The sequence below is a fragment of the Mastomys coucha genome, unplaced genomic scaffold (genome assembly GCF_008632895.1).
Source record: "Mastomys coucha isolate ucsf_1 unplaced genomic scaffold, UCSF_Mcou_1 pScaffold5, whole genome shotgun sequence".
NCBI classification, from domain to species: domain Eukaryota; kingdom Metazoa; phylum Chordata; class Mammalia; order Rodentia; family Muridae; genus Mastomys; species Mastomys coucha.
In genome coordinates, this window is record NW_022196911.1 from 34,441,721 (window position 1) to 34,457,454 (window position 15,734).

The window sequence follows — 15,734 nt, forward strand, 5'->3', positions numbered from 1 at the left end:
TCTCAAAATGTGGAAAACGAAAAATGGATACTTTCTTACCTTACAAGAAATGATTACAGGCTTCTATGATAAGACTTCATGTATCTGCAACATAAAAGAAAAATGGTCCATACTTATCATGTCCAAACAAGTATTCTTCAAACAAACACAATCTGAAATAATATAATTCTCTCCTTAGCAATCAGAGATCAATTTTTACTAGATAAATAGAAAAGAAGTGGTATCATAACTATTTTTTCCCAAAAGGTATCTCATATAAACCAAGTTAGCCTCCAACTTGCTAGATAGCTGAATATATAGGAAATATTGAACTTCTGATCTTCCTGCTTCTAGCTCTTGATTGATAGGATTATAAGCAGGGACAATGAGGTCTTGCTCCAACAGCATGTGTATAGTAGAAGATGGCCAAGTTGGTCATCAATGGGAGGAGAGGCCCTTGATCCTGTGAAGGTTCTGTGCCCCAGTGTAGGGGAATGCCAGGGCCAGTAAGCGAGAGAGGGTGGGGTGGTGGCGAGCAGGGGTACAGGGGAGGGAACAGGAGTTTGTTCTTGTTGTTGTTTGTTGTTTTTTGTTTTGTTTTGTTTTGTTTTTGGAGAGGAAACTGGGAATTATGACAAGTAAATAAAGAAAATATCTAATAAAAAATAAAAATAAAAGAAAGAAAGAAATTGAACCTGCCAGGCAGTGGTAGTGCATGCCTTTAATCCCAGCACTTGGGAGGCAGAGACAGGTGGAATTCTGAGTTGGAGGCCAGCCTGGTCTACAAAGTGAGTTCCAGGACAGCCACGGCTATACAAAGAAACCCTGTCTGGAAAAACCAAAAAAAAAAAAAAAAAAAAAAAAAAAAAAGAAAGAAATTGAACCTAATGACTTATGCATACGAGTCATATATTCTACTGAGCTAAAGCCCCATACATTATATTATATAATAAGAATGAATAAAAAATAATATGACATGATTAGAATTCAGAGTGTCTTGAGCAGAAAATAGACAATGCAAGCAACTATCTAAAATGAATATGTATTTTATAGCATACTGCTGTATATAGCTTAGTTTTTGTTGCCATTGTACATTCAATGGCCAATTGCAATTTAAGGAAGACAGGCTTCTTTTATCTTTCAGATCATTGCTCATTTTCTTTTTTTTATTAAGATTTATTTATTTATTGTTTGTAAGTACACACTGTAGCTGTCTTCAGACGTACCAGAAGAGGGTGTCAGATCTCATTATGAATGGTTGTGAACCACCATGTGGTTGCTGGGATTTGAACTCAGGACCTTCAGAAGAGCAGTCAGTCCTCTCACCCTGTGAGCCATCTCTCCAGCCCTATTGCTCATTTTCAAAGGAAGCCAAGACACTTCTAAGCTTTGAATTGTCTACCTTTCTGATGGCATATGGTGAAACTTCATGGCCTTCTCTGTTATATCAGACCCTAGTTTATCTCTCCAAATATCCTTACATATTATGCTGCTTCTGTTTCTGTTGAGAAACTGACCATATTATACCATACGTTGCCTGCTAAATTCATACCCAGAATATAAAATATCTCCTGTTCAAGAACATAACAATGAGGCAAGCATGATGGCACACTCCTGCAATCCCAGCACTAGAGAGACAGAGGCAGCCAGGTCTATGGAAATCCAAGGCCAACGTAAACAAAAGGAATAGTATCTGTTATGAAGCTGTAAATAAGTAGTATGTTCAAGTAAAAGAGAAAAGTTCCTATCTAGGAATAAATAAATAAATAAATAAATCCTTCACTGGACTTCCAAATGCTGCCCAAGAAAACATGTCTTACTTCCAATTCATATTTGAATTATGTGATGTTTCACACTGTTAAAACAGAAAATGTACATTCTTTGGAATATAAGAGATCAATGTTAAAGTTTCAGAACCCTTATACTGTTTGTGTAGTTGTTTGGCAATGGAAATTGTTGCTGTAATCTATTTTTCATATATTAATTTACTTCACAGTACATATTTTAGAAAACTTCATTCTATTTCCTTGCAAATGAAAACCCAATATATAATTATCTTTTTCAAAATCAGTCGGTTGCCTTTTGGAGGAAGACAGTAGAAATCCTGGCATCCAAGAGCTGATGTGGAACTCTTAGATCGATTGGATGTTATATTGACTATAAGGCAAATATGTTGCCACAATAAATCAAAAATAACAGCATAGCAAATCCCTCACCCCATCTGAACCAAGATAAATACTAGACTATTACTCAAACACTAAAAGTGACCTACCATTGCCAAAACATCAGTGAATGTCAATTTATCAATTCCAAGAAGGAGCTACACAACTTACTTCTGAATAAGGGCACTCAGGATGTGATGCTCAAACCAGAGAACTTTCTCTTTATCTCAGAATGTTTCAAATCTTCCCCCAAATCACACATTCCACACCCGTGTCTTATGAAGAGATCCCTCTGTGCACAGTCTTTCTTTGGTGAGTAGTCATCAGATCCAGCTTTGTTTCAGATGTTGTCTTTCTGGGCTTTAGTGAGGGACTCCAACTTGTATCATACTCAACACCTCCTGGAATCCACTTTTCTACCCTTTACAGGAGAGATTTATTACCATCCATCATGCATTAGCCATTTTGGTACCTTTACGGAGTTTGGAGCCCTAACTTTCCTACTATCAAACCACAGTTAAGACAGTTAAGTACATATTAGCCTAAACAACTATTCCTTTTTAAAGGTATTGATTACCAAGCATCTAATTTTACAAATCTATTTTGATCTTTAACGAGTGAAAGAATGTCAGTGGCTATTATCTCCAGAAGCAAGCTACATCCTTTGTACTGCTGAACCAGTTGTGAGGTGTGATCTACCTGGGTGTTTGGAGAGAAGGTGAGAAATTCATGCCTTTAAGTAGAAAAGTAATTTTCTCTTATGCTTCATATCGTGGTGTGTCAAAATTCTCTAATTCCTTGGTTTTGTTTTAAAAGAAGAACAGTTGGTCTGCGACGAAAAATTCTGTTTTGATAGCTCCAATCTTTGTATAATGCTCAAGGGAATTAACAGAGAGCAGATTCAGTCAGAACAATGTTTAGAAAATATAAGTTTGTACCTTGTCATTATATTTCACATTCCTGCTTAAAATTGCAATGAGAATACTTGCTTCCTAGCTCCCTCTTCCTTTAATTCAATAGATACTTTTCATTTGTGCTTTTTAAAAAGTATTTTTAAAATTGTATTCTATGTAATGTGACACATAAATTGCACACTGTGGGAAGGATTGTCTGCCTCCTTGAATGAAACCATTTTAATCTCAAGAGTTTTATTATCTGTTAAAACCTATTTAAATATAGGCATTCAATTTTACATTACTTGACATTTATGGGGAAGCTATTTTACAGCAGGAGGCTGCTGAATAGCCTAGATCACAACAAATATTCATGATTAAATGACATGCTATATTGAAAAAATATTGGAAAAGACTGAACTTAATACTCTTGGCAGTTCACATATGTGAGTATATTTGATACAAGTCTGGAGTAGGAACTAGTTAAAAAAGAATTTAACTTTCACACCAGCAACCTTACCTCTGTGACCTATGACCATAGTTAATAATTGCTTAAGGTTCACTTTCCCATATAACTATAATAATTGAAGCTTTCCTGTTTAGATACTTACCTAAATAATTTGTGGTTAAAAAGAGGTATATAAACACCTATTTACCATGTGTATATTTCACTCAGCAATTATATTTTGTTTTCTTTTTTTTAAAAAACAAAAACATTGTCATGTGAGATGCACTAGCTATAAACAGCCAACATTATCTATGTGCCTAATTTCTTTTTCACTGAAACAGACAACTCAGTGATGGTTTGAAATACGAAACAACTTGTTTTTCTGTCACTTTTTCATTCAGATTGCTGGCTTCAATTATAGTTAAAGGGAATTTAGAAATACAGCTTTTACACTTAAGAGGTATTTTGGTTTTCTTTTGTTTTAGAAATTGGCATATAGAACCTCATAAGTGACAATTCAAACAGTTTTTATAAGCAAAGAAAAAATTCAGTGCAAAATTTTATCTAACACAGAGAAAATTTGCATGAAACTCTGATCCATCAAATGGCCACTGAAAAATGAGGTAATTACCTAAAATCATTTGCATGTTAAGAGGTAATACAATATTACAAAGTGAAGTCCAGTTGTGAAAGCAAGGCATAATTTCCTGATTAATGTCTCATGCACAATATTCCTCCATGCTCTGTCAGAGCCCAAATAACAATATGGACAATCAATCAAAGTAAAAAGAAAAGATGCTTAGACAAGAAAAGTACTGAGCTCTAAAAGACCATGGTTTATAAACAGTGAGATTTTGGGTTATTCAGAGCTAAGCATAGTGAATTGTGTTTTTAAGGGGCGACATTGAGAATTTAATTGGTATAATTGTAGATTTTAGTGATTCAAGATTAATATGTGAAGGCCCAAAATATCATTTTTCAGTTTCTAAAATGTCATCTACTAAGATATTGAAGAAAGACCCATTTTCAAATATCAATCTGTAACATAGCTCTGCCAAAAGTTGCAATTTGAGTAAAATTTACCCAGAAAAATTAAGAATGCCAGTGGAGTAATATGGGTAGACTCTGGACAGAAACACTAGGGAATATTTCTCTCCTCAGTGTAAAGTGGAACATGTTTTGTAGAAGTAGAATTAATTTTCCTTGTCGTTGGGATGCAGGCATGGAGATAAACAAAGAGGTAAAGGGTAAGGAAAACTACGTTAATAATACAAAGACTGGAGCAGTGAGCATTGACCACTCACTTGTTAAAATATCCAGATGGAGTTCATATATTGTTCTGCTTATGTGAAAAGAGAGAAAACTTTCAAGATGTTAAAACAATTTGTGAAACTTAAGATGCAGGGATTTCATTATTAGTAGAAAGCCTGCTAAGGAATGGCGGTGGTGGACTTCAGTCAAAGTGCTTCTTGCTCTTTGGAAGAGGAAACATAATGAAAAGAAGATCATGTACATATTCCACTTGATCATTCCAATGCCTAAGAAGATCAGCTGTCCTCTGATTCTTTATTAACAGAACACTGAGAGCTATTAAACAGGCAAAGTATGTTGTGAGTTCTGGCAGGGTGCTCCTTAGCTGTCATATTGGCTGGTTTTGTCCTTAAGTTACTTTAACTCTTTTCATGACTTTATTTCAAATTAGAAAACTGTAATTGATCAGGTGTGGGAGGAGATGAGTGGGAGAAGTACAGAGGGTCAGGAAATTGAACAGAGGTGTGTAGCAGTGGAGAATGGAGAACTGGAGGTAGCCACTAGAAAGTCCAAGATGGCAGAAAAGCAAGAGGCTCCCAGGACACAATGGGGATGGCATTAATTGAAATTCCCAAGGATGGGGGAGAGAGAAAATCTGTAGAGACCATATCCAGAGGATAGGCACGGCCCCTGGCTGAGGGATCGGGCCACCAACCCATCTCAAAAATATTAACACAGAATTGTCCCTATCTAAAAGAAATGCAGGAACAAATAGTAGAGAAGAGACTGAAGGAAAGGCCATCCAATCTACAGACACCAAATTCAGAGGCTATTGCTGATGCCAAGAAGCACTTGCTGACAGGAGGCTGATATGGCTGTCACCTGAGAGGCTGTGCAAGAGCGGGACCAACACAGATGCAGATGCTTACAGCCAACCATCACACTGAGCAGAGGAATCCTGATGGAGAAGTTAGGAGAAGGACTGAACAAGCTGAAGGGGTTTGCAACCCCATAGGAACATTTTCAACCAATCAGATCCCCGCCCAGAGCACTCAGGGACTAAAACACCACGCAAAGAGTACACATGAAGGGACCATAGCTCCAGCTGCATAGCAGAGGATGGCCTTATCTGGCATCACTGGAATGAGATGCCCTGGGTCCTGTGGAGACTTGATTCCCCAGTGTAGGATAATGTTAGGGCAATGTGGTGGGAGTGGGTAGGTGGGTGAGGGAGCTCCTTATAGAAGGAGGAGAGAGGGGGGAATAAGATAGGAGGTTTGCAGAAGGGAAACCAGGCAGGTGGATAAAATTTAAAATGTGAGTAAATAAAATAAACAATGAAGAAAAGAAAAATAAAAGAAATCTGGAAGTGATGTCATAAGACAACAAGGTGAGTGATTGTTCATGTTGTTCTAGGCAAACATACATGTCAGCATGTATTTTTCCAAGAATTTAAAAATACTTTTTCCTAATGTAATGACATTGGCTTTTTGGGAGTTTTCCTATGAATGCCCAAGATTTTTGGAAAGTTCTTTTACCTCTACTGCAGTTAGTGAGGAGTGCCATTAGTATGGTTATAGGTGTTTGAATCTATAAATTATTCAACTTGCAATAACATTAAAATATTAATGTTAAAATATTAACATTTTTATAATACCGATTTTACTAATCAATGAACATGGGACATCTCCCACAGATTTTCTATCCATTTCAATTTTCATCAATATTTTATAATTTGGATTCTAAAGATTTTCTACCTCTTTAATGAAGCTCCTGCCATTTTTTTTTGAGAAATTAGAACTGATTTCCTCGTTTTCGTTTTACAGATTTTTATATTTCTAGGAAGCAGTACTCCATTTTTGTGAGGGTGTGATGATTTTATGTGCTTCAGTTTTGTGGAATAAATGTATTAGTTCTAAAGGTTTTGCTGTTACTGTGTGTTTTTAAATGGAGATTTGGGGGATTACTATACAGGTTTTCCAGTCATCTGACACTAATGATGGTTTGATTTATTTTCCAATGTTGACACTCTTTAATCCTTTGCCTTGCCTCATTGTTCTGTTGAAAACTCATAGCTCCATGTGGAACGAACATGATATAAGTGTAAGTGGACATTCTTGCTTTGCTCCAAATCTTGAATATAAAGCTTTCAAATTTTCCTACCTTAGTGTTATGGCAAATACAGGTTCAATATAAGTACTCATTGTCATATTGAAGTAAGACTTATTCTTGAATCTCTTCAGTATTTTATTCATGAAACATTGCTGAGAGTCATTGGATATATTGGATATATATATATATATATATATATGTACACACATATATATGTGTGTGTATGTGTGTATGTGTATATGTATGTATATATATATATATATATATGTATATATATTCCCTATTAATTCCCTGAGATTACCATATGATTTGTATACATTATGTCTATATGGTACATCACATTTATTGATTTTTACATATTTAACCATCCTCGCTTTCCTGGTCTGAGCCTTCCTTAACAATGGTTGATAGTGTTTTGAATTTGCTAATGGATTTGACTTTCTAGCATTCTCTTGAGGATACTATGCTCATATAAACTCATCAAAATATCCAAGACATTGATGTGTGTGTGTTTTCTTATCTACACTGTTAGCATCATGATAGTCTTGTTCTTTCTATTAGTATAAGTCTATTTTGATGACTATTGTTGGTATTAATGCAACTATACTACTGAATCTTCTAATAAGCCTATCAGTATTAGTATTTTGAATGTTATGTTTGGAATTCAGCAGAGAAGTGATTGAGTTCTGAAATTTTCTGCAAGGGAAAAGTTAAGTACTTAACCAATGTCATTATTGCTTCAATATGCCCAGATTTAATATTTCATGAATCAGTTGTGATGACTTTTTAAAAGTCAACTAAAATGTTCCAATACATTTTCTTCTATATCCTCCTACTCATTGGTGTCAGCTGTGTTCTGATGTTGCCACTCTAAATGGACAGAAAGAATTTTTAATTTGAGCTTGAACTTTATGTTTTATTTTATTTCCTATATCCCCCATAGACACAGAATCAGATTTTGTAAAACTGAATTAATCATATCTTGTTCTCCCACTCTCATTTAGTAGGGGACACACACATGTACACACACACACACACACACACACACATGCACACACACATGCACACACACATGCACACACAGAGAAAGAGAGACAGAGTCAGGCAGACACAGACACAGAGATGCACACACATCTTTTCTCCTTGTTTCATTTCTCTTTTATCAAGAATTGAAAATCAAATATTATTACTAAGTCACTGATTCAGGGTTCTCATATAATAGAGAATATTGTAAAAATTAATCACTCTGGCCAGAGACACTCTTTCTTTCTTTGTATTTTATTTCTAAGAACACTCATCTATACTATTATACTGACCCACAGGCTCTTTTACCTGCTGCCAGTTTTACTGCCACAGTCATATTACATTTTCTCTAAACACACACTTCGTTTGTATTGGTTAAAATCCTTTGATTATGCTCACTTACAGGAGATATAAGAAAGGAGAAAAAAGCACATGCTCCTTCTTGATAGTTCCTAATTGCCTTCTCTGGTAACTTCTGCATTTACCCTCTCTGCCCAGTGATCTCCCAAGCGATGAATCCCTCACAAGGAAGAAGGGACACTCCTTAAGACTCAGGAAGCAAATGAAACTTACAAGGCTCAGGGTATAAAGAACCCTTGCAAAACTCAGAATCTTGATTTTTGAAACTTACAAAATCCATAGGTCCATGGATATGAAAGAGAGACTTTCTGAGAGAACATACTGTAGATAACTCATAAAAGCAATTTCAGACATGCCGTCGTGAAAGTTCTCACCAAGGCGGGCGTGGGACTTTTAGAGTGGCAGCTGCTTCTGTCATACTCCTGCTCATGTGAGTAATTCCTCACTCTGAAATATTTCTGCCACTAACCAGAATAAATTTCCTTATTCTAAATATTGCACTTGTGTGGATGTGATTCTCTTTTTTGACACTGGGTTCACTACCTTAGAGGAAAAGACATGTTCTCAACATTTCAAATTAACTCAGCAAAGTCTTGAACGCAGACTGTTTGCCAGTATCAACAGAGCCCACAGTGAAACTTGTCCTCTCATGTTTCCTAAACAATTGTGTATGATCTTTATTTTGGACAAGCAGACCTAATCTACTTGAAATTAGTATCTGAGTTTAAGCCGCAGGAACATGTAGTTTATGGTGAATCTTCTCTTTTCTCCTTTCATTTTCTTCTGCTTTGCAGAACACAGATTTTTATAACTTAGTAGTAATTACATGATGAATATTAGTGTTCTTTCTATTTGTGAAGACCATATACTCTTATTTTTCCTTTTTTTCTAATTAGATATTTTCTTTATTTACATTTCAAATTTTATCCCTTTTCTCATTTCCCCACTGAAAACTCCCTATTCCTTCACCACTTTCCCCTGATCACCAATCCACCCACTCCCGCTTCCCTGTCATAGCACTCCCCTACACTGGGGCATCCAGCCTTCTCAGGACCAAGGGTCTCTCCTCCCATTGATGTCCAACAAGGCCATCCTCTGCTACATATGCAGCTGGAGCCATGGGTCCCTCCATGTGTACTCTGGTTGGTGGTTTAGTCCCTGGGAGCTCTAGGCTCACTGGTTGGTTCATGTTCTTGTTCCTCCTATGGGACTGCAAACCCCTTCAGCTCCTTCAGTCCTCTCTTTAGCTCACCCATTGGGGACCTTGTGCTCAATCCAATGGTTGGCTGAGAGCCTGCACCTCTGAATTTGTCAGGCACTGGCAGAGCCTCTCAGGAGACAACTATATCAGGCTCCTGTCAGCAATCACATGTTGGCATCCACAATAATGTCTGGGTTTGGTGTATGAGATAGATCCCCAGGTGGGGCAGTCTCTGGATGGCCTTTCCTTTAGTCTCTGCTCTGCACTTTGTCTCTATATCTCCTCCCATGGGTATTTTGTTCCCCCTTCTAAGAAGAACCGAAGTATCCATACTTTTGTCTCCCTTCTTCTTGAGCTTCATGTGGTCTGTGAATTCTCTCTTGGGTATTCTGAGCTTCGGGGCTAATATCCACTTATCGGTGAGTACATATCATGTGTGTTCTTTTGTGATTGGGCTACCTCACTCAGGATGATATTCTCCAGATCCATCCATTTCCCTAAGAGTTTCATAAATTCGTTGTTTTTAATAGCTGAGTAGTTTGTAGCGTCTTTTGGGTACATGCTCAGGAGTGTTCCTCTTTATCCATATCCTTGCCAGCATCTGTTGAAACTTGAGTATTTGATCTTAGTCATTCTGACTGGTGTGAGGTGGAATCTCAGGGGGTTTTTTGATTGCATTTTCCTAATGACTAAGCATGTTGAAGGTATCTTTAGGTGCTTCTCTGCCATTCGATATTCCTCTCTTGAGAATTCTTTGCTGTACTTCATTTTTTAATAGGGTTGTTTCGTTCTCTGGAGTCTAACTTCTTGAGTTTTTTGAATATATTGGATGATAGCCCTCTATCGGATGTAGGGTTGATAAAGAGCTTTTCCCAAATCTGGTTGCTATTTTGTCCAATTCACAGTGTCCTTTGCTTTGTAATTTCATGAGATCAACATTTGTTAATTGTTGATCTTAGAGCATAAGATTTGGTGTTCTGTTCAGGAAATTTCCCCCTGTGCCCATGTGCTTAAGGCTTTTCTCCCACTTTTTTTTTCTTAGATTCAGTGTATCTGGTTTCATATGGAGGTCCTTGATCCACTTGGACTTTAGTTTTGTACAAGGAGATAAAAATGGATCAATTTGCATTCTTCTGCATGCTAACCACCAGTTGAATAAGCACCATTTATTAAAAATGCTGTCTTTTTTCCACTGGATAGTTTTAGCTCCTTTGTCAAAGATATGTGGGTTCATTTCTGGGTCTTCAATTCTATTCCATTGATCTACCTGCCTGTCAGTGTACCAATACAATCCAGTTTTAGTCTCTATTGCTGCATATTACAGCTGGAGTTCAGAGATGCAGATTCCCTCAGAAATTCTTTTATTGTTGAGAATAGTTTTCCTGTTTTTTTTTTTATTATTCCACATGAATTTGAGAACTGCTCTTTCTAACTCTATGAAGAATTGAGTTGGAATTTTGATGGGGATTGCATTGAATCTATAAAACCTATACTCTTAAGGTTTTAATATGTAACTCATTTTTATTGATTTTATTTGACTTTCAGTTATAGCTATTTTAATTATTAAAGTGTATTAGTAAGATACTATGAATATAAAAATATAGGAATAATAATATTGGAAAATACAATAAAGTTTCACAAATACAATTAAGATATCAAAACAGCATCAATGTTTGTCTTATTAAATATATTCTTAGCATGGCTTCTAAATCATCAAATCTTTATTTCCTCCTGTTGCACTGTTTTTTCATTCTTAGTCTGCTTGAGGAGTCCTTCTTAGAACTTTTAATATTGGAATGACTCAAAATCTAAGATTGTTTCCTTTGTATTTCCTTTATGTATTTAAACATATAGTCCTCATGGAGTTCTGTTTCTATAAATGTCATCACCACAGAATGCTCCCTAGTCTTGCTCCTATATTGTACTTTGTGCATTTGTATCAAGCAATTTTTAAATATTATCCTGTCTAACTGGCATGTTAAAGAACAAGGCTGTTGACTTCACTATCAAAATGTCTTCTACAACTTGGAAAGTTGCAGTTCTAATCCTTTTTAATTGTCTCAAGTGTCAAAAGTTTAACTTATTCTTTTCTCTGAGACCTTGAAAATAAGCCCCCAAATAGGGTCAGTCTTTTAAATCCAATGGCTCAGTCATTTTGGATCTAAATATTTTTTAAAAGTTTGTAACTGGGATGAGTATGCACAAGTTTAATCTTATCTCTAGTCTATACCTTAGCAACTATTTACATAACAGCTATATTTATGTAGGTGTTATAAAGATTGTTTTTAATTGTAGAGGAATATATGCCTTACTTCTAAGTAATCAGGATATACCATTTCATATAAACAACTCAATCACCTGTAGATTAGTGTTTCAAGGGCTCTGGAAAAAATCCCCCAACTGAAGGAAAACCTATATAAAGAGGTTGTGATTGTGCCCATTGATCTTCACTGCTAAAACCCAGTTCAAAGCACTATGCTATTTCAACTTGATTGCTGCATGAAGACCAATTATCCTTGGCTTTGCTTCCTTCTCCTCGATGCTTTCAAATTAGTTTAAAAGACTGATTCAATAAAAAAAATCTAGATCATCATTTAAAATCTTTGGTGCCTTCTCTAATCACTTTTTAAAAGGACCTGGTAAGATGATTCTTAAAGTCGATGATTCTTAGTCACATCTAGGTGTCACACAGTCTGGAAGGAATAGCAATAGACAAACTAAGTGGCGCATACTCTGTATGCCATCTCAGCACTCAGGATGCTAAGGGATAAAGCCTGAACTAAGACTTTGTCTCATAAAACAACAAGCAAACAAAAGAAGAGAACAGTATTATATCTTTGAGAAATTAGGTTTTATACATTGTGGCAAAAATGCAGAGGGCAACCATAAAATATATATCATATAAGTCACAGAATTAATTAATTCTACAAGGATGTCATCAGATAAGTACTTCCTTACTGTTCATTTTTGGAACTGAAGTTAAGGAGTTACAGTTGGAATATTTCTCCAAGTGTTTGTTTTATTCAAAAACTCAGGCTGGTGGATACAGGTTTAGAGTTCTACATGCGGAGTCATTGTCAAAGTCATGATTAATTTGAAACTCTTGATATAGAATAATTCAGTTCATTACCAACTCTAGCTGATTTATTTGTCTTAATATCAGCTACAATTAAGACCATCCCAGGCATGTATATTCACATTTAAATGCATATTAAAAGAAGCAAAATTATGCTGGTTATATGAATGCAAATTAGGTCATGTCTATGTCAGGGAGGTCAAAGTCATACTTATATTGTTTTTCCTTTGTATTAAAAGCTTAAATTTTATATGAATTAAATAACATTTTATATGATTTAGAAAAATGAAGAAAAATTAAGTTTTGTTTATGCCCATATAACTTTACTAATTGTACACAATTTATCTTTGTATATGCTAGAGTTTTTAAATAATAATATTTCTGAATGTTATTTTTCTTTTCTGTATAAAGCATAAAAAGAATTCACTTCCTGACTTTATACATCAATGAAATGTTATTTTGAAAAGTTAACAGTGAATTATTTTCCTTGAAATATGCTTCAAATCCTAAATTTTTTTAAACAACAAATCCACACTCTGCCTTTTCATTGCACAGAATAGTCTGGTAACAAACAATGTTTAGAGCTTTTCCATTTTCTGTTAAAAACATCGAGATAATTATCATAAAATAAGTATATCACAATATTTTAGGTAATTATTTATCTTAATGTGAATAGTTGGGAAGATCTTTTTTTTTCATTCAGCATTCAAATTCTCTGTATTTATGTGTTGCAAGTGAATTTATAAAATATGTTTGATGAAGTATATAAAATAATATTCCTTGAACCCCAATTGAATTATCCAGAAATACTTTAGAATATTGTATATTCTCTCACATTATCCAAACAATCTATAATGTAGATAAATACAAGAGAAAACACACTTACATGGTCTTTGCTAAGTACATCTTAACTGAAGGCATGGTTCATATTATTGTATTTTTAAAGACTTGTTTTAAAGAAAGAGAAAAAAATTAGACTTTACTATTATATGGCCAGCTGTGTCTGAGTACAGTTTCCCACACTACAGTCAAATGAGGGTAACTGGAGTAGCAGGTGCAGGTGTGCCATATGAGGTGGGTACTGGGTATGGAGACTGAGTTGTGTCTTCTAGAAGAACAGTATGAACTTGTAACACTGAGCTGTTTTTCTGGTCTCATTATTATCATATTTACAACAGGTAATAATATAAGGAGGTATCCTTATGTTTGTTTGACAGAAAAAGAGATTATTTTTAAATTTTAAAGATTTGTTATTCTAAGTCACCAACCTACACAGGAGTGGAATATGCTTTGTGGCTGTGGGCTGATTTGAACTTTTTTCAGAATCTGCCGTCTTAACCAATAGCCTGCACCACTTCTGGATAGTTGCTTTTATCTTTGGTGAACAAATGAGAAGACTGAAAAGCAGAGAAATCAATTTGCAAATCAGACTTTGAACTGATATTTCTTGAGTACAGTTCTACAACAATGCCATAAAGAACTGAATACAAATGTTCTCCTGGCACTCTGTGTTGTAATGTATTTTACATACTTTGAATTCAGAAACCATGAGTTCCACAGTATAATTAATCAGGATACCAATTATGTAAAATAGTTCACCCTAGGTGAACCCAATTGCTAGGTTTTCTAACTTAGTTTCTTTGAGAAGGAACTGTGGTCAATGGTAGCAACCAGTAGTTATTTAATATTTATTATCCAACAAAACTGTGTTAACACTGTCAATTATATCTCATTTTCATCTTTAACACAGTACCACCAGGCATGATGTCACTGTCATTGATAATACCCATGAAATCAATATGCTCAGTAGTTTCCTAATGATAAAAGCAAATTCAAGTTTAGTTAACTCATTGTTAAAACAGACATTGCTATTTTCCCTGTTTGATATTAAGCAATTTCGTACACCTTGAATTCAAATACTTTACTATGAAAGCGCGGTAGAGTCTTAGTCTCTTTGCCATGCAGATATTTGCAAGGGTAGTGAGAGCCATGGGACATTAGACATAAGCTTATAATTTCCCACATTGGAATTTTCCATTTGATTTAAGATGGGAAAAAGTGGTATAGGTGCCACCTATTACAAACTTAGGGTTATTGTGCCATACTGGTTATTATTGCTATTCATAAATATCATAGCTAGGTAGTAGTGTTGTTTTCTACCTTCATTTGTTTTAAATTAAAAATATAAGTATATTGAGTCTGATTATTACAATGGCTCAAACTAACAAACTGGATATAAGAAAGTCATCTAACTTATATTCTATATTTTATTTTTATGGGAAATTAAATTTACACAATTTTTCTTAAATTTAAACATTCATGGCTCTGACCTCTGAGGTGTAGAAGCCTAGATGTATTTGAATATATTTTTAAACAATATGGGCAATCTTGTAAGCTGTAGCAATAGAATCCACTGCTTTCTATGCTCTTCACCTAATTCACCATTGTTCATGGAAAATAAGAATTATCACGAGGAAATACACTGTCATCAAGTTGATTTCTTTCTCATTTCAGTTGCATTTTTATCATGGAGATTACCAACGGCAAAGCATGTTGATATGATTTTCAATCACATTTTACTGCCTGGATATTATTGAAGATTTCTACACTCTCTTTTGAAACTTGAATCACATCACTAATGAAAAGATTAGTTTGTGACTGATGAATACATTTCAATGTAAAAATATCTGAAAGTTATTTTCTTGGTGCTACAGGGGTTACAAATTATCTAGTCGTAATTTAACAGATATTATATCAGGGTTGAAATATCATTAAGGTTGTTCTAACTGATAATTCTGTCACAAATAAAATACTCTTTGAAAGAATAGTAATAAACCTGTTTAATTTCTATGCTATATGCTTGAGTTGTTAAATATTACCGGAAATTAAAATGCACAAAGACTTCTCCTAATGTTTAATATGAATGAGATTGTGTAATGGAAAGAAAAAGAACACTCAGTAATCTTTCAGCTGAGCCTGAGAATTCCAGTGCAAAAGTGCTTTAGAGAATAAATCCCAGCAGAATGATGCATATGTTGCCTGCAGAGGAAGCCATGAAGAGCGAGCCAGTAAATAGCACTCCTCTATGTCCTCTGCATCAGCTCCTTGCTCGAGGTCCCTGAGCAACTTGAGTTCCTGTCCTGACGTCCCTTGCTGATGAATGAGGATGTAGAAGCTTAAGCTGAATAAACGCTATTCTTGCCGGGCGGTGGTGGCGCACACCTTTAAT

At 35.2% G+C, this 15,734-nt stretch overlaps 1 long non-coding RNA gene across 1 annotated transcript in view; it reads right to left on the reverse strand.

Moving 5' to 3' along the window:
* LOC116076861 overlaps window positions 1–80 on the reverse strand; it is a 468,358-nt gene extending 468,278 nt beyond the window's left edge. Inside the window, exon 1 of the long non-coding RNA XR_004113112.1 lies at window positions 40–80. This is a non-coding gene — a long non-coding RNA (uncharacterized LOC116076861). The remainder of the gene's footprint in view (window positions 1–39) is intronic.
* Between the last annotated feature and the right edge of the window lie 15,654 nt (window positions 81–15,734).